We start from the raw sequence: 20,247 nt of genomic DNA on the forward strand, positions 1-20,247 counted from the left end.
ACAGTTCCTTTTCCAGCAATTTTGGCAGATCCACTTCTAAAGGATACATTTCCTTCCTTTTTGTTCAATGAGACAAACTTCCCTTTGTCCCCTGTCATATGTTTGGAGCACCCACTATCCTCAAACCAATGATTTTCATTATTTTGAGCACATATAGCTAGGCCACATTTATCCGTGTTGGGATTCTCACTTCTTGTTTTTCCTCTTTTGAGTGGGCAATTTTGTTCATTGTGTCCATTATTATTACATAATGAGAAAATTAGATCAAATTTGGCCAAGGGATCAAAAGAATTGTAGGTATTGATTTGTCCTTGCCCTTTGGGGCCATATGGTTGGTTTATTTGATCCTTCAGTTTTGGTGTGTCATTTTTACAAGCCATGCAATGTCTAGCTTGATGACCAAAATTTTTACAATGGAAACAATGTCCAAAAAAGATAGTTTTATACCTGTTGTAATAGCCATGATTTGAATCAACATTCTTCCTTGGAGTTACTCCCACTTCATTCTTTGGATTTGAGATGGGCCTTTGATGAAATACTATTTTCTATCTATTGTAACATCCATGATTCGAATCAACATTCTTCCTTGGAGTTACTCTCTCTTCATTCTTTGGATCCAGGATGAGCCTTTGATGAAATAATCTTTCTTCTTCTGGGTTGCTGGAAAGTACGTCAGCATAGCTTTTCACATTATTCTTAGTACTTGATGATTCTCCTTTAAAACCTACTCCAGATTTGTCATGTTGAGGTTTTTGATTATTTAGGATAGTGTAAAGTATTTGAGAGCTTTTCCAACCCTTTTTAACTTGCCCCAATTCCTTCCTCAGTGATCTGGAATTTATCCAGGACAAAGAATTAAAGGTATTACAGACTCATGTGCATGGATGTGCCTATGTTACTTTATGCAATGGGTCGATAAGATTGTGAAATACATAGACACTGAGGTAGTTAGAGAAAGCATAATAGGCAAACATATAGACACAACAAGTTTAATAAGGAGTTCAACCAATGCTCCTAGGCTACGTCTCCTGGTCCAGCCTTCAATGGTGGCCTCTCTATTATGTTTTAAAAGCAGAGTTTTTACAAAAGTGAGCTCAATTTGAGTCTCACTCAACAGATATGAATCAGTAGGATTGGAGTACACAGACTCTCCTTACTGAAACTTGACCTCTATTGGTCACAATAGTATGAGCCCAATTTGAGACTCATACATGACAGGCCTATGCCGAGGAGTTTGCTTGAACCTCTCAAGTCTTCTTTGGAGTACACAGACTCTTTAACTCTCTCTGGCTCAGTCTGGCTCGATACTTCCTTCATGTCAGCTCAGCTTCTTCTCTCTATTCTCTGGTCTTAGATTATGCATCTAACTAACTCTCCTTTGTGTGTTCTTTGCTTCTGTCAATTCATGGCTTTAAAGCCAGTCTGCTTTCTGTTGGTTTGTTTAAGCTTCCCTGCATTCTGGTTCTGTTACCTCAGGCTGAAAAGGTATGATTCTAGGTCCACATCAAACCACGCTCAGCCTCGTAGCTAGCCCTACGAGGACAGGAGAGGGCTCTCTCCGGGTCAATCTTGGCAAAAGATAATAAATGGGGCTCGAGATGACTGTAATAAAAGCTAATCTTAGGCTAGGTATGAAGTGCAAGGATTAAATTTGAGTTTTTGGGGGTTTTGTTGGAAAAAAGGGATAGGCAAATTTTGGGTCCGGGGATGAGGCCAGATTTTTGCATAGTTCTGATTGGGGCAAGGAAGGCAATCATTTTGATGCTTTGAATTGAATGCATGGGTGGATCAGACCGATGAGGAGCCAAGGAGGGCAAGAGGGTCTCAAGGGTCCTCTTCAAACAGATGAAAACATGAATAATTAAACAAAATATCCAGGCAGAGCATAGCAGTCCAATGAGTTCTACCTTAATCACTCATTTGTTTAATTGCAGAAGACAAGAGAAGGGAAAATGATACACATAAACATCAGTGAACTTAAAAATACATGGAGAAACACACCATAAAAACATAGAGCCATATGGATCCCAACAAGTGCCGCAAAACCCTGGTCTTTCCTTTGTCAAAATTGCATAAATGAAATGTACAATAGAGTGTTAAGCAATCCCAAGTGTCCAACCCTGAAAATGACTCAGAAAATACATGATATAGACTAGCCCAACCCAGTCCCTTGCCTCTAGGGGTCGAGCTCATCATTCTAGGACATGTTTGAACTAATTCTAAACAAGGAACTGAAATCTAGGTAGTCAAACAACTTACCCCTATATGCTAGGAAACTGATTCATTCATTTAATTTTCACCTTTTAGTGAATGAATCATCTAGAACAAGTAAATATGTGCCAAAATTAAATCATAGTAATCAAATTACATCAATATAGATCGACAATTATATCAAAAAGTAAAACTGGTCAAAACTGGGCGAAATTCTGAGCTACTGAGTGAAAAACAGGCTAAAATTCTCTATGCGCCGTGCCAAAATCTGTATGCATTGCACCACTTTGGAGCTGATTGTGAGGCACTTCTTGAAGTTCAAATTAATCCCAAGTGTGCTTTTTGGAAAGCCCTGCCTGTCTGCTTTCCAACCCAAGTGGAATTTCTGAATTTGGGTTCCATTTTCCCCTCCAAAGCCTCAATCTCCCAAGACTACTTCCTGTGTGTCAAAATAGGGGTAGTGAGGTCATTTTTAGGGTGTTTTTGACCCTTTAGGCAACCCAGAACTTGATGAAATCCTTAGGTAATCCATGAGCATGCATAAATTTTAATGAAAATTCCAAAAATGTAAAGTTTTCCTCTTGGAGATCTCCCAATTATAAGCGCGCGCCAAGTGGCGCTATGTGTTGGGCAGAAAAACCTGTTTTTAAAGCCAAAAAATTCAAAATTGACAAAATTTTCTCCAAATTCCTTGAAATTTGGGCTGAAGGTGCGTCATCAAGTGTCATGCTCAGCCAAAGACGCTTCGACCAAGATCTGAACACAATCATGCTCCTTTTGCCTCGTTTTCTTCTTTGTCGCCTTCTTCAATTTTTCCTTTAGATTCCTTATTCGTGCTTTGGAACTCATATTTCACTCCCTGTAATGGAAAACCATGTGTCTCAAAAATGCTTTATCTTTATCGGCCTTGTCCAGTAATCTCTCCAAGTTGGTGTTGATTCTTTCGAGCCAGGACTCTCGATCATCATTAATCTCTTGCTCCAATGAAGTGAGCTCAATCCTTCTCCTTTGTGCAGCTTGACGATTCTCGCGGATGTTTTGTAACTCCATGATTTCTTGCTGATCTTCAAGCTGTTTGTTCCTCTAGTCCAAGTATTTCATAGTCCACTTAAACCTCTCCAAGTCAAGGGATAAGGATTTGATCTCTGTTTGTTGCTCCTGGATGATCTCTCTAAGTTTGGGACTTTCCAGGTCCATATCTGTATCATCATCATGAATGAGAATGAAGTCAGTCTCTCATTCACCTGAAGGCCCCTCATCCTGCATTGGCTTCTTGCCTTTGTCCTGTACCTGTGGTGCTGATGGAGGAAGCAAGACCCCTTCCACCTTGGGTGGAGATAACACTTGCTTTGCTGCTACAAACAAATGTCTAGTGCCCCTCTGATATGTGATGAATACGGCACACTAACGGTCTCATGGCGCTCATACTAATGAGAAGGTCCACCTATCTCTTGCCCAACTTCTGAAAGCCCCTGTGAAGCTCTGAAAAAATCACTGTTACACTAAAAAATGTCACCTTGACTACTTACAGTTAGTATGGCTCAAATCAACAGTCATGCTACCCTCTTAGGCAAGTCTCATGCCTCTGTTATCCATCTCAAACTCAAAGAAGAGAGAAAGTCTTGTAAAAACTATGTTTATCTCTGGGGTCGCAGGTTCTCTCTAGCCTTACCTGCGGGGACGCTGACCATGTTCACAAAATCTGCGTCCATGGACGCTCTGTATGTTAAGGGACAGGTGCGTCCCTCTGTAAAAGGCAAAATGCGCGAGTTTTATCTTGAAAAAGTTACTTGTGGTTACTTCTAGAACATTCTAGAGGTCGGTTTGATGAAATGGATGCGCCTCCAGTTGGTTCATGTATCTCTATTAAGGGGGAACTTATCCCATCAATAAGGGAGCTATCCCACCCATAGAGGGGGATGATCCCATTGATAGTGGACCTGAATAACCTCTTTACAGCACTATAAATAAAGGCATTGAGCCAAAGGAGAAGAGGTTGGAGCTATACATTTTCTTTGGGTAAATGCTGCAGGATTTAGGTCTTCCATTAGAGCCTTTGTGAGGAGAGATTGTCTTCACTTGATTCTACTTGGGAGAGGGTGAGCTTTGTCAAAGTAGAGGAAAACCCTTGATGGAACCTGGGAGGAACTTGCACAACACCAAGGCCAGGTTGTAAGAGTTTCTTTGTTTCGTTATTAATACAAACTGGTTTATTTTTCTCAATAGCTTGTGTTAATGAGTTATTTCATGTGTTCCTTGGTCTGCATGTTGAATATATTTTTTATTATATGAAATGCAAGTGCTTGGTAATTGTTTGATTGTTTGTGGTTGCAGGAATTGACTTGAAGGAGGAGCTCATCCGGATCGTCAAGAACGGACTTCAACAACAGCGTTTTGGAATAAGGTAAGCCTAAACACTTGTAGTTTTCATGTTGTAAAAGGTGTATTTAGAGAAAGATCACTCCATTTTGTCTTGTTTGTCATTAGAATGTCTTAGACTTCTAGGAAGGTCAGTCGTGTCCGCACCCTTGACAGATTCCGTGTGACAAATTGGCGACTCCGCTGGGGAATCCATTAATGAGAGAGTCTTTTCCTTTATATGAACTTTGCTTTGAGAAAATCATTTTTATTTTCTGGTTTTTGACTGTGAGAATTAGTATTTGGGTGGCTTAGCTGTAGATTTAGTTGACTTTAGTTTTTCTTCCTTTTTCCAGAAGGACGCAGTCTCTGTGTGCTGCACAGTGCGTCCTTGGACGCGCTGTTGTCGACTGCACAGTGCGGGGCCGCACCTGTGACAACGGGTGGCCTGCGTCTTCCTGTAAAAGTTAAGAAAATTCCATTTTTGCTTTAAATTACTTTTAGATTTTGTTTTTTCTTAGTGTTTTCTGCCCAGATCCTTTAGTACCCTGTCAAGAATTCTCACCTGAACTAGTTTTGTGAGCTTTGAGTGTTTTAGTGGTTTTCAACGAAGTTTAGACCTAGGGTTTGATTTTTGGAAAGGCTTTGTAGTGACTTTGATAGTAGAAAGTTGTCCAGCCTTAGATATCTCTGGTTAGTCAACCTTCTTAGAAGTTGAGCCTGTCGTAAAGTCTCCTTGTTTGAGCAACTTGTCATTTGAGTTGTTTTGGGTCAAATTTCGAATTACTTGTTTATAAAGTATTGATTTCCATTTTACAAAAAGAACAAAAAGATTAGAGTTTTGTTTTGGCTAGTTTTTGATTCTGCAATAAGCTAGTCCTTGATTTGATTGTGATCAAGTAAAACACCTTAGAAATAATCATTGTTAGTTTTGGCCTCGTTAAGATTGCTTAGAGTAAATTTGCTTTTAGTTTGCTTATGAGTGCATTTTCATAGATTTTAAGAGTTGTTAAGATTGATTTTTGGTTATATTAGATTTACTTGCTTTATTAAAAGAAAAATACAAAAACATCTTCTTAAAAAGTCTTGTTTCAAGTAGCTTTTTGTTTTCAAAAGAAGAAAAGAGTTTTTTCGTGCATGTAAAGAGAAGTTATGTTTTTATGCTTGGAAAAGAAAAACGAATTGTTTCTTTGATTGTCTTCAATTAAGAAGTTGCTTTTATAAAGATTGCATTCTCTCAACTTTTTAGTTAAGCAATTCATCGAAAAAGTAAAGTAGTGGATAAATCATTTTAGGTGCATTTTGTAGTGGTTTCGAGTCGAGTCAACACACCACTAGTTTCACTTCCATCACCTTTTGACTTAAGAAACAACCTTAAAAGTAACGCTTAAATTAAAATCAATCTAGTAATCTTTATTTTTCTAGGGCTCTGAAGCACCAACATAGCTTAGGCTAGGGTCTTGGAGTAGGTGAGTACTTAACTCTCCAAGACTACAAAACCAAACAGATAGTCTATCTTGAGTAGAACAAATCCAATTGTTTCAGTTACATTCTGGGAAAGCTCCTCTTAAAGGAGAAACACGAGCTCGTGTCCGAACCAGTGAGGGGATCATTCCTCCCTCGTTGGGAACGACGCCAGGCAGTACGTATTACAAACGGTAAACCTCGGATTAACCATTGTCGAGGAGCCAGGGGTCACTTATCGGTAAACCTTGGATTGTTGTCAAGGAGCCGGTAAGGGGATTGGAGCTTGCTACTCTGCCCTTGCGTGCTGTCGGAGTTTAGACTGTTCCCCCAGGTGTAATTGTTGTGATTGGTAACCTTAGTGGCCATAATATCTAGGATTCTACCCAAGGTGACGGTGGAGGGAAGGTCCCACTGTACCTGGAGCAGACGTCGGTTATACTCACTTGGATTTTCTGGGGGGTTCGCTTCACTTCGAGACGGTTAAAGTGGAGGAACTTGGTCCAGTCTATTCATTAAGCAGGTTGCCGGGGTAACTGTTCCACCCACTATTTCTGTACTGAATCCTGCGAGGTTGGGCCTAATCACCAACTAGCGCTTTTGGTCCGGAAGACTACTGTTTGTGTGTGGTTTGACGCTCTAGATTATTTAGGCGTGTGCTTCAAATTTGATTGGTTCTTTAGAAGACTTTAGGTGGTTTGATTTGAAATTTTTTACTTTGATTTCGTGTGTTGTAGTTAAAATCTTTAATTGTGGCGGAATTACCGAGACAGTCCCGTAGACTTCGGGCAAGTCTCCTGAGATTGTTACCGGAATAGATTTGTTAAGAAAACTCCGTAAATCGCGGGGTGAATCTCCTGAAGACATTCCGGGTCATTTAGAAGGGTTAAAGGTCCTTGTAACTCCTCCTAGTGGCAGTAGAGTAGGTTCACCTGAAGAAGGAGAATCTTCTTTGGTAGTCCATCCAGATTACCAAAGATTAGAAACAGGTTACAATCCCGAAGCTGTTACAGTTTCCGAGCTTGCTGGTAGTTTTTCATCTGCCAGTGAAACAGGCGAAGAACCTGAAATTTCCGAACCTGTTACTCCAACTCCTAGTGTTCCTGATTCACCAAGAATAGAAAGAATTATCACCGAAAATCTTCCTGTTGGATTAATTGCTATAGAAGAACTTGTTCCAGAGGAAGAAATAGGCGTTTCTGATTCTGAAGATCTAATTACCCTTGATCTAAGGGAGCGTGAATCCATCTTTTACAGTCCTCCTAGAAGTGAATCTTGGTACCTTGCATTAACCAATTTTTTAGACAACTCAGTAGGTTTTTCTACACCTCGTACTCCGGTTCCACCTAGAGGAATTCATTCTCCTGTAAATATGTCTGGTCAGTCATCTGTGTTTTCACAAAGTCCTGAATCATTTTTACATGGCGGTCCTTCTGTTCCTACTGGGTATCAATCACTTTCTGGTACCTTTGCGGGAGCATCTCCTCAACCCATTGATCATGGGTTATTAGTTGGAAACAGTGGTAATGTACCATTGAGTATAGGTGAAGTTTATATGATGTCAGGTTCAACTCCCATTAACCAACCTCAAGGTGGCCAATTACCGCCTGGGGGGCAACCTTCGTTAATGCCTGGGGGGCAACCTCAAGGTACTTCATTCGTGACTGGGGGGCAACCTCAAGGGTATCAACCCCAAGGGTATCAACCCCAGCCTCAATATGTACCCCAAAGTCAACCTCAGTATCAGTATCAACCTCAAGGATGGCAACCTCAAGGATGGCAACCCCAAGGGTATCAACCCCAAGGGTATCAACCTCAAGGATACCAACCTCAAGGTCAAGGTCAACCCCAGTATTCGTATTTACCTCAAGGTTATCAACCTACGGGTCAATACCCTGGTCAAGGTTATCAACCACCTCAAGGGCAATCATATGGGACTGCACCTTACAGTTATCAACCCTATCCTCAATACGGCTATGGATCTCAGTATCCTCAACCTGTTACGAGTCAATACCCTGGAATGTTAACATGGGATCCGTCACAGGGTCAACAGATGTCGCAACCAAGTATACAGTCGGTACCTCAAGCAGGACAACCTGCAGTTCCTGGTCCACCCCAGCAACCGCAACCTGTCCAGTCAAGTGTTCAGACCCCTGTAACTTCTGTAGTTACTCAGCCGCCAATTGCACCGAGTACTCCTCCTCACACGGCTGCAGCAACTACCGCTTCATCTACCATGCTTACTTCTGGAGTATCGGCAGCTCCGGTTTCTACTGTCCCTGTAACCGCTCCTCAGACATCTGTACCGTTGTCTGGACCCACGGTTCAAACCACAGTCCAGATGCCTGCAGGCCAACCTGGTACAAGTACGGTTGTTACTACTCAACCTCAATTTGTTCAACCTCCGTACCAGGGACAGTATCAACCTGGGCAAGCTGCCCAACAACCGGTTTACCAGTATCAACCGTATCCTGGGTACACTTATCAACCACCTCAGCAACCCCAGTACGGTCCGGTTAATCCTGGTTTTCCAGGAGGATATAATATCCCAAATGCGACTCCTGTTCCTAGTTATCCTGGATATCCTCCTCCTGGGGCTGGTATTGTGACTCAGAGTTTTAGAGATCCTAACCGGCAGTTACCGTTTATTGCGACTTTAGATTTACCCGACTTGACGCGCCTAACGAACGATCCAATTCAATATCTTCCGTTCTGGCCGCCAATGCCAAATAAGTTGCCCAGCGATATACCCAAGTTCGAAGGTAAGTCTGGAGAGGATCCGTCTAATCACGTGATGACTTACCACCTCTGGTGTGCATCAAATTCCATCTCAGATGATTCTATCCGCTTACGTCTTTTCCAGCGTACACTCATTGGTCTCGCAGCCAAGTGGTACATTGAGTTGCCACGGGCTTCTTTTTACAACTTTAGCCAGTTAGCTACTTCATTCTTAACTCATTTTCAGTTACCAGTCAGATACGATAATGGTACAGAATTATTAACTTCGCTAAAACAATCGACATCCACGTACATTTCTGATCACATCCATGAGTGGAGACGTCGAAGAAGATTAGTGAAAGTTTTTATCCCGGACCAAATCTTAGCTGAATGGTTTGTAAAATCATTATTACCAAGAATTACTGAAGATGTAGCTAAGGCCGGAGTAGTTACTGAGGAGCAAGTCATTGCTCAGGCACAATACCTTGACTTAGTTTACACTCAGTCGGGTACGTTACACGAGAAAATTCCGGATCTTCCAAAGTCAAACCAAATCGCTGCTGCTCCTTCGGGATCTCATGCCGCTGATGGTATGATCGGTATCGTGACTACGAAGAGTAAGAAGAAGTCTTCCAAGACCTCCAATACTCCAATTATCACTTTGCCTGATTCTCCGACAGGAGAGTCTTCTCCTCCTGAACTTACCGCCGACATTCACGCTGTAGAGTCATCTACGGCCAAATCCAAAAACGGTGGAAAGAAGAAAGGAAAGAAGAAGGCTAAAGCAGACAAGGCTCCAAAGGAGAAAACGGAAAAGTCGGAAACCAATGACGAAAAGCGCAAACCTCGTTATCCTTGTCTTATTTGTGAAGAAGATCATTTTACGAGAGACTGCCCTCATCGGGCCGAGGTAGTGAAAATAGTCAAAGGTTCTCCGACTCCTGCTGTGTTAAAAAATCCATTTCCCGAGCAGGAAAATAAGATGATAGGTTCTTCTTCGAATGCCAGTGAAGAACCCATTTTGATGATGTCTCATGTCAGGATTGCGACTCGATCGCAAGATTATGGTAGTAAGGCTCCTGTTGATGGTAAAGAAGCAGAATCTTCTCACTCTAACCCATCAACCTCAGCTCCTGGTTCCGATCCACTACAGATCGAAAAACCTAACCCAGACTTAGTGATTAAGCCGCCCGCCAAGGGTGTACTTCGAAGGTCTGCTTTCAATCCACATGCGAGAGCAGCCCAGAATTACAACATTGTTGAAGACTTAGCTGTTTCACCTTCAGCAATGTCGGCACTCGAAGTGCTGCAATCATGTCCAGCGCAACGAAAATTGCTTTTGTCGGCTATTGGAGCTGTCGATGTTCAGGACCCGAACCTAATGATCTTTGATCTAGAAAGTAGTACACCGCGTCTCCCCCATCAAATGGCTTTCCAAATTCCAGTGATAGTCAAAAACAGGCCTATTCATCGGACTGTGATTGATGAGGGAGCTTCTACGTGTATTATGTCGATTCAATGTTGGAGATCGCTTGGTTCTCCTTCGTTGAACCAATCCCCCACCATCCTTAAGGCCTTTGATGGCCGTGGGTTCCGTCCGTTTGGTATTCTACAAGAATTGCCTATAGGGGTCGAAGGTAAAACCGTTAGTCTGGATGTGGAAGTGGTTGATGCCCCTCTAGACTACAACCTTCTTTTGGGTCGAAGTTGGTCATATGCTATGACAGCGGTCGTTTCATCGGTCTTCAGAGTCATTAAGTTTCCACATAACGGTAAGATCGTGACTATTGATCAGCTGACATACTTTTCATCCGACCCAACCTCTTTAGAAACTATCCAGCATGTTGGTAAAACGACAATCCCTTATAGGGACATTGGTGTAGGTTTAGTTAAGGATTCCGGTTTACTGGGAACTTTTCCTCTCCCTCCACTCAATGCAGACCCTTCGTTTGCAACAATTCATATGATCACGTCAGAAAACATTATTTATGATGATCCTTGGTATGTTCCCTCTGACTCTGAGCTAGACTCACTCGGTGATGTTATGCCGTTGAGTCCGTATGAGATTGCTTATGAAGCTCTTATGTCTTTTACCGACTTTCATTCAACCGACCAAATGAATGTGGTCAGTGAAGAGTCACTTTTCACCTCACCCTTAGAACGGATAACGTTTCCCGAAGAAGTGTCATCTGACGAACAACTTCGCGAAATCCTAAGTGTAGATGATCTACCATGGGAAGATCTCCATCACAGATCTTCGTTTTTACCTAAGGATGATGCATTTGAAAATGATTTTTCATCTATCTTTACCGCTGAATATGTCAAAGACGCTCAGGATCCAACGAAACATTCTGATTCAGAGCTGAATTTAGGGAATATTTCTCGTACTATTCCCATTGATATTTCAGTGAAGCCCGGAATCGAGGAGAACATTCATATAGGTGCCGCATGTACTGAAGAAGAAATCCAAACTTACAAGGCCCTATTCCAAGAATTCCGCGACGTGTTTGCCTGGTCTACGAGGAAATGCCAGGAATCGATCCTGCCATTGTTGTTCATGAAATCAAAACCTACCCGGATGCTAAACCCATTCGGCAACGGTTGCGTCAGATTCACCCTCGAAAAGCAGCTGCAATCAAAGCAGAAGTCGAAAAGCTGTTGAAAGCAGGTTTCATTTATCCGATCCCGTTAACGGATTGGGTATCGAATATTGTTCCCGTCAATAAAAAACAAGGAACAATAAGAATCTGTATCGACTATAGGGATATCAATCGAGCTTGTCCAAAAGACAACTATCCTACGCCTTATATCGATCAAATTATTGATGATTGTGCCGGAAGTGAGATGTTTTCCTTCATGGATGGTTTCTCAGGTTATAATCAAATCAATATTCTACCTGCCGATCAACCAAAAACGGCATTCATTTGTCCATGGGGGACATTTGCTTATTGCAAATTACCTTTTGGCCTTAAGAATGCCGGTGCTACTTTTCAACGGGCCATGTCTTATGCATTTCATGACATCAAGCACATTGTGCAACCCTATCTCGATGATTTGCCTGCTCATTCTTTACACCGAGCTGATCACCTTGTCCATTTACGAGCAATCTTTATGAGGTGTAGGCATTATCGAATTCGGTTGAATCCCCACAAGTGTGTTTTCTGTATAGAAACAGGTCGATTGCTGGGATTTGTTGTTTCCAAAACCGGCATTCGCGTCGATCCCTCGAAAGTCGAGGCTATCATCCAATTGCCTCCTCCTTCGAGTTTGCGCCAACTCCAAAGTTTGCAAGGGAAAGCAAACTTTTTACGCCGATTCATCCCTAACTACGCCGAGGTCACTAAAGGTTTTACACGGTTGTTGAAACAGAACGTACAATTCTTTTGGGACGAGATTGCTCAACAATCTTTTGATGCATTAAAACACGCGTTGACCCATGCACCGTTATTGCATCCTCCCAACTACAACCAGGACTACTTCTTATACCTCGCAGCTTCGCATTCCACCATTGGAATGGTGTTAGTTCAAGAAGATGAATTCAAGGCAGAGCATGTGATATATTACCTTAGCAGAACCTTAAATCCAACTGAGTTAAAATATTCGCATGTGGAGAAATTGGCCCTGGCAGCCGTTCAAGCTGTCCAGCGTTTTCGTCACTACATTCTTCTCCGCAAAACTACTGTTATTTCGGATTGCAACCCTATGATTTATATCTTGACAAAACAACTGCTAGGGGGCAAGTACTCTAAATGGATCGTCATCCTGCAAGAGTTCGACTTGGAGTTTGAGAAGTCCAAGTCTAAGAAATCTTTAGTCTTCGCGGAATTGATGTGTGATTTCCCGAGTGCTGACACAGAGACTGTGGCAGAGGAGTCCATTGCGGACGAATCTTTGTTTCTTATTAGCACTGTAGATCCGTGGTATGGGGATATAATCATCTATCTCCAAACCCAAACCTTTCGGCCTGAAGCTTCCAAGGAAAACCGTCGAAAAATTCGGTTTCAATCCCAGCAATACAGAATTATTGGAGATACACTTTATCGCCTGGGGGCAGACTTAGTTTTTCGACGTTGTTTAACTCACGATGAGGCTGAGAGAGTTTTGAATGATTGTCACTCTGGAGCATGTGGCGGTCATATGTCTGGGTATGCCACAGCTCAGAAGGTGTTGCGCGCTGGCTATTTCTGGCCGTCTATGTTTAAAGATTGTATCCTTGCCGTCAGAAAATGCCACAACTGTCAAGTGTTTGATCGCAAGATGCGCGCTCCACCTGCTCCTCTCCACCCTATAATTGCCGCTGGTCCATTCGCCAAATGGGGCATTGACTTTATTACTTGTAACCCTCACTCGGCCGGGGGGCATGCGTATATCATCCTTGCGGTTGATTATTTTACTAAGTGGGCCGAGGCGATGCCTACATTCGACGCAAGCGGCAAGACAGCTGCACTTTTCGTATTCAATCATATCATAACTAGGTTTGGTGTCCCACAAGCAATCATTACGGACCATGGAAGCCATTTTCGAAATGTCATGATGACTGAGCTTACAAGCCAGCTTGGTTTGCGCCACGATAGCTCTACACCTTATTATCCGCAAGCCAACGGTTTGGTTGAGTCAATCAACAAAGTTCTAGTCGTCATGATTCGACGGATCATTGGTATCCATCGAACGAATTGGCATAACATGTTATTTTCGGCGCTATGGGCATATCGAACTTCAGTGAAAAATTCAACAGGTTTCACCCCTTTTCAGCTAGTTTATGGCTTAGAAGCTGTGTTACCTATTGAGTGCGAAATCCCATCACTTCAAATGGCTGTCGAATTACTTCCAGCTACTTCCGAAGAGGAGAAACGGTTGTTATACTTGGCTAAATTAGATGAGACTCGACGTGACGCTACTTTAGCTATCGAGACTCACGCGAAACGAATGAAAGCTCAGTACGATAAAAATGTAACCCCTCGAAGTTTTTCGGAAGGAGACCTAGTACTATTATATGATCAAGCTAACGATAAGCTAGGTGCTGGAAAATTCGTTCCCATGTGGCATGGGCCCTACATTGTAAAGCGAAAGCTAGCAAAAGGGGCTTATGAGTTAGTTGATTTTGATGGGGACTCTTTGGGCAAACCCAGAAATGGACTTTACCTAAAGAGGTATTATGCTTAAAATGATGGATGGAGAAATTTTTAGATAGGTTAGATTTCCTTTCTAGCTAGCAAGTGTGTTAGTTTAGTCAGTGTGCTTAGCTTAGCAAGTGTGGTTTTTCGTCATTATTTTGGCTCATCTTGGTTTTACTCTTGATATTGTAGATGTCGACGCCTCTCCAAACATACATTGGATTTGCTGATGGTGCTTGTCGTAGTACACGGAATATCTCTTCCGCAGCTTGGGTTATCTATTCGCCCTCTGACGAGTTAGTTTCTATGCATGGGGTAAGCCTCGGTCAAACAACGAATAACATTGCAGAATACAGTGCAGTGGTTGAATTATTATCCGAATCTATTTCATTTGGAATTCGACGTTTGATAGTGAGGTTAGATTCTGAACTTGTTGTATTACAGCTTAATAGAGTTTATGCCATTAGAAATCCTGTGTTATTAAGGTTGTTTTTGAGAGTGCGTCTCTTGGAACGTGAATTTGATTACATTGAATATCAACATATTCCAAGGTCTTTGAATACATTAGCAGATGCAATTGCTTCTCGAGTGTTGGACAGACATTTATAATAATCATGCAAGTAAATTTAAAGACATTTCATCATACATGTTAAACAAGATAAGCCGGTAATAGTGATATATAGATATAGATAGAAGTGTGTCCAAAAATATATACATCGTCTTCGATCATAGGTTTAACACACCTTATGATCGGCAAAATGATAGTACAAAAAGTCAAAAATGTCACATGTGACTACAAAAGTGACTAGTCAATCACTGGTGGTGCTCTCTGTACGACACCACTGCGCGGGCTACCTTACGCAAAAATCTCCTAAACGGTCCAGGGACCGCGACTACGAAGCGCTGAAGCCTCATAGGAATATCGTCCATAGTAGTCTCAGGTATATCTGCCGTGAGACGCTCTAGATCATGCTCCAAATCAGCTAGTACTTCTGCTGTCGCATCCTGTGGGGCCGGTGCCGGTGCAGCTGGATGTCGTCTGTCGTAAGGCCGGAGATTGGCTGGACGCTGTGGTCCAACATCTGCATTTTTAAAATTTTACTGTTACTTTGAGACGATATATATGAAAAATAAAAAATACATAATTAGAAAACTTGTGAAAATGAAAGTACCTCTGTCATCCCATTGTTCTCCCTGTGGAAGAACCATGTCCGGATCACCTCTGAAATCCATTCCGGCATATGGAAAGTCTTGTATCACAAAAAGCTGGCCCTCTAGCCAGTCGAAGTAACTGTCTGAGAATCGAACCACTGCAGCACCCTCGTCAGGATGCCGGGCCATCACCGCAACCCATCGAACAAGCTTTGGCTCCCGAGGACCCAAGTCATCAACAGTGAGTTGCTGAGGGATCAGCATAGGAACTCTCTCCAAGGCAAAGCTCACGACTATAGGCCCATATCCAAAAGTTTTTAGTCGTCCGTTCTTTGCCTTGGTTAGTTGGCTCTTCATATGAGCCGACACAGCTTCGCACCAGTTGAAGATGGTGCCTTGGTAACAGTCAACTGCCATCCGCATTTGGGATCCGGAGGCAATGTGCAAGGCGGCCGCGCCACAAATCCTGGTGACCGTAAATGCAATAACTCTAAGTTCCGCCAGAGCGATGTGCTTTATCTCCACGCCCTTTTTATGGCGAGTCCCTGGTCTGCACCACTCCTCGCGGAGATCATCAAGGGATTGGCCACCCGGCCTGGTCCCCGCAAGGTTGAGTTGCTCACCTCTGTTTGGCAAGCCAGTGAGAAAGTATACATCCGAGGGCTCTATCTCGAGCTGGTGCCCTCCAATGTAAAAACATTGATCTTGAACGTTCCATCGCTCAACCAGCCATTCCAAAAATCTTACCTGGCCCCTCATGCCCGGTATGGTCCAATATTTGTACAATCCACATGTTCTTAAGGCATCCAGAGAGGGTTGGTGGTTAATCGCAGCTTCATCGTCCTCTACGTGCTCTCTCTCTCTCCAGTCTAACATGTTTTAGGTCCTGCACATCAAAAGAGTCAATTAGAAATTAATTTGAGCAAATTTGGTGGTTTTTTGAGAGAGTTGGGGTTTTGAAATGCGCCCTTTGCGGAAGACGCACCCCGGCTTTGTAGCACAGGGCGTCCGGACGCAGCTCGCCTGAAGGCGGACTGCGTCCCCCGACCTTTTTCCCGTGTGAGAAAAAGTCGGGGGACGCAGGTCACCCGAAGGGCACCTGCGTCCGCCGAGGGGCGCATTTTGAACCCAAAACCCCCCCAAAAAATGAAACAGAGACCAAAAACAAAAAACTAAACGGATAAAAATGAAGAGTGGGATGTGTAAAATACCTCGGTGAAACGGCGTTCGATTCCGACGGTCAGATTTTCCGCAGCAACCACGGGAAGTTTCTTGTCAAAAGCTCTTTTTCAACCTCAACAGTGAAACGGTAAAAATGACATGGTAAAAGGTCTTTTTATAGGTTTTTTGGATGAATTAGTTCATTTTTTACCATGAAAAGATGTTTTTGGATGTATTTTTGCCTATTTTAAACAGGTATGAGTAATGTGTCGCTTTTGTGCAGGACAAAGGGATTTCGAGGGAAATTGTAATTTTTCACAAACAAAATTTCAGAGTCATCTTTTAAGCCCTTTTCTGACTCCTAAAACATGAAAAGATCGCCGAGTGTTTCTTTTTCACTCGTTAAAACGGAATTAAAAGACGGTCCCCTTTTAGCTCTTTTCTGACCGCAAAATCAGGAAAAGATTGCCGGGTTTTTGTCGTTTCAAACTCGATAAGGAAATAAAACGACGTGTCTTTGATCGCTTTTTACTTTTCAGTCAACGACACTATTATGAAAGTACTCCTTGGTCGCAAGATCAAGCGGTTCCCCCAGGTATTATTTTATACTTTTTCGGGCTTGAGGGACACAAATTACGAAAAAGTTCAACGTGGAGTTTCCTTAAGTTTTTCAGACTCTCTAAAAATGAAAAACGCCGAGTTTCTCCTATACTGGGCTCGTTAAACTTTTACAGTAAAGGACCTGTTCAATTACAAACAGGAACGAACCACTCCTTCCTAGGGTTCGAATTTAAACTAGGTTGGACTCGTCCGAAGGATGAGCTTATAATCAAGCATATGTTATCCTCCTCAAGCTTGTTAAAAATAAAGAGGTACTTGCCAGAAATGGTGGGGGAAAAGAGAGAAGAATGAACCTGTTTGTCACCTTTTGTCTCAAAAGAAACTTTATTACCACTCTTGAACACGACACTTTTCATTCACCTGGGTTGGGAAATCTTTTACCTCACAGTTGACCAAACCACTTTGAAAGTCTTTAACCGGTTTCCGGGGATTAACTTTGAGTTATTCGTCACCAAGCCATCTGTTGTGTCGTTATGTGTTCAAGAGGTCTGCAAGCAAAACTTTCATCTGCAAAATACTTGTCATCCATTTGACCATCCCTGAGTCAGTCCTTACAGCAACATTTCTTCAACTTGAACAATGATTTCGTGTTGCGGGCTTGCCTGCAACGGGTCGCTTTCTATCGACATCGACACATTATCTAGAAAGATGACTTAGGAATCGACAGTACCTTGAAGTCTGCATGCATCAATGGCAGGTTTCTCGCCTTTGACGTCAGTTTACATCATTGACTTTCGATCAAAGGATTCCGTGAAGTGTTCGACATCAAAACATCTATTCACATTTCACGGGTTGTGCTTGGTACTTTGAGAACCATTGACATTACTGGTGGTCTCTCTCACGCTTGTTAACAGTTTACATCATTGACTGGTAATCAAGTGGTTTCTAACATGTTCGACATCGAATCATTTAATCACATGGCTAGAATCGTACCAATTCGGGAAGTAGAAGTGAAGACCCTGGATCTAGTTTCTACCATCCAGGCTGCGAGGAGTTTTGTATTCATTTTCTATGTAGACTTATCATAAACAGATGGCTGCGTCCATACTGTATCTACAAAAGTCTATAAAAATAATGTACTGCAAGATCATTCCTGTATCAGAATAGTTAGTCCATTAGTTAAAGTTTTGAATCTGAGTATGGGAATGCCTACCTCAGTGATGATATAATCTTATCCATGTATTTTGTGTTGAAAATTGCAGGTTCCAACCAGGCCATCCACAAGGCAATCCTTGAAATGATAAAGCGCTTCACCCTTCCTAGAATTACAAAACCCTATTCTATTCCAGGCTTCGCACTTTAGGGGGCAATCTGTTACACTAAAAAATGTCACCTTGACTACTTACAGTTAGTATGGCTCAAATCAACAGTCATGCTACCCTCTTAGGCAAGTCTCATGCCTCTGTTATCCATCTCAAACTCAAAGAAGAGAGAAAGTCTTGTAAAAACTATGTTTATCTCTGGGGTCGCAGGTTCTCTCTAGCCTTACCTGCGGGGACGCTGACCATGTTCACAAAATCTGCGTCCATGGACGCTCTGTATGTTAAGGGACAGGTGCGTCCCTCTGTAAAAGGCAAAATGCGCGAGTTTTATCTTGAAAAAGTTACTTGTGGTTACTTCTAGAACATTCTAGAGGTCGGTTTGATGAAATGGATGCGCCTCCAGTTGGTTCATGTATCTCTATTAAGGGGGAACTTATCCCATCAATAAGGGAGCTATCCCACCCATAGAGGGGGATGATCCCATTGATAGTGGACCTGAATAACCTCTTTACAGCACTATAAATAAAGGCATTGAGCCAAAGGAGAAGAGGTTGGAGCTATACATTTTCTTTGGGTAAATGCTGCAGGATTTAGGTCTTCCATTAGAGCCTTTGTGAGGAGAGATTGTCTTCACTTGATTCTACTTGGGAGAGGGTGAGCTTTGTCAAAGTAGAGGAAAACCCTTGATGGACCCTGGGAGGAACTTGCACAACACCAAGGCCAGGTTGTAAGAGTTTCTTTGTTTCGTTATTAATACAAACTGGTTTATTTTTCTCAATAGCTTGTGTTAATGAGTTATTTCATGTGTTCCTTGGTCTGCATGTTGAATATATTTTTTATTATATGAAATGCAAGTGCTTGGTAATTGTTTGATTGTTTGTGGTTGCAGGAATTGACTTGAAGGAGGAGCTCATCCGGATCGTCAAGAACGGACTTCAACAACAGCGTTTTGGAATAAGGTAAGCCTAAACACTTGTAGTTTTCATGTTGTAAAATGTGTATTTAGAGAAAGATCACTCCATTTTGTCTTGTTTGTCATTAGAATGTCTTAGACTTCTAGGAAGGTCAGTCGTGTCCGCACCCTTGACAGATTCCGTGTGACAATCACGAGAGATGAAATCATCCCTAGTGATGCCCTATAATCCAATCTGATGCACAACAATGATCTTGATGAGCGTATAGTGGTAAATGTTGTTGTATTGTTGTTTAGGAGTCTTCTTCTGCACAAGAGTGGTCATCCTCTTGATGTTTTAGCACATGAAATATGGAATGTTCATGAATCTCACTCTTGTGAAATATATCAATAACCTGATATGGTATGCATAGAGGCATGAGAAGTGACCTTCACAACTGAAGTATCAGATAATGAGTTTCATCAATGGCGCATAAGATTCCTTCAGAAACTGAAATGGGAATACTCTCCTAAGCTGTCTCAAATAGCTAGGCCCGATGTAAGGTTCATAATATGATCTATCCAGCTGCTGCCTCTTGTTCCACTCTTCCCCTATATTCGGTATCCCGGTGGCCTGAGAGATGGTTTCTGGTGTCAAGGTAAAGTTTACTCCAGTAAGAGTAACATGACTATCATGCAAATGTAAAACAAACAACCGAACTAACTCCTAATGATGTTGTATCTGAGCGATCATCTCACAATACTGAAAGCATGACATTTGCTGAAAGCATGTCATTACAAGTGGGCAGGCCTGCAATTGAGTTAAATAAGTAGGCTCTTCTCTGACATGTCTTCCACCTTTTCGAGGCCTTCTCGACACATTAAGCTTAGTGGTTGAGTCACTGCCTTGCTCATATTCTTGCTCATATGATGAATCTATCCTTGTCATGGTGCTGCAATGTGTATGTTGAGTGGGTGTTTGGTTTGGCAAAGAGAAATAGGTGATGTGTTTTCAATGCCAATGTGCCATAGGAAAAATGAGGGATTGTGAGGAAGAATATGGGACAGGGGGAAAAGTAGATGATGGAGCTTGCCAAGTGAAATTTAAAATGTGAAACAGTCACTTTGAGGGATGTGGGAATTTAGGGATTTTGAAAGTGATATGGGAAAGGGAGAATGATTGGGAATGATAGGATCTTAGGATATGGAAAATGGGAAGCAGGGATGGGAGGTTAGAGGATAAGGGATTAATTACAATGACATGATTATGAAAAGGGAAGGGATCACAAGTGGG

This window comes from Pinus tabuliformis, chromosome 5_1, assembly GCF_031772625.1.
Source record: "Pinus tabuliformis cultivar Carrire ecotype Pingquan chromosome 5_1, CPIR1, whole genome shotgun sequence".
Taxonomy (NCBI): Eukaryota; Viridiplantae; Streptophyta; class Pinopsida; order Pinales; family Pinaceae; genus Pinus; species Pinus tabuliformis.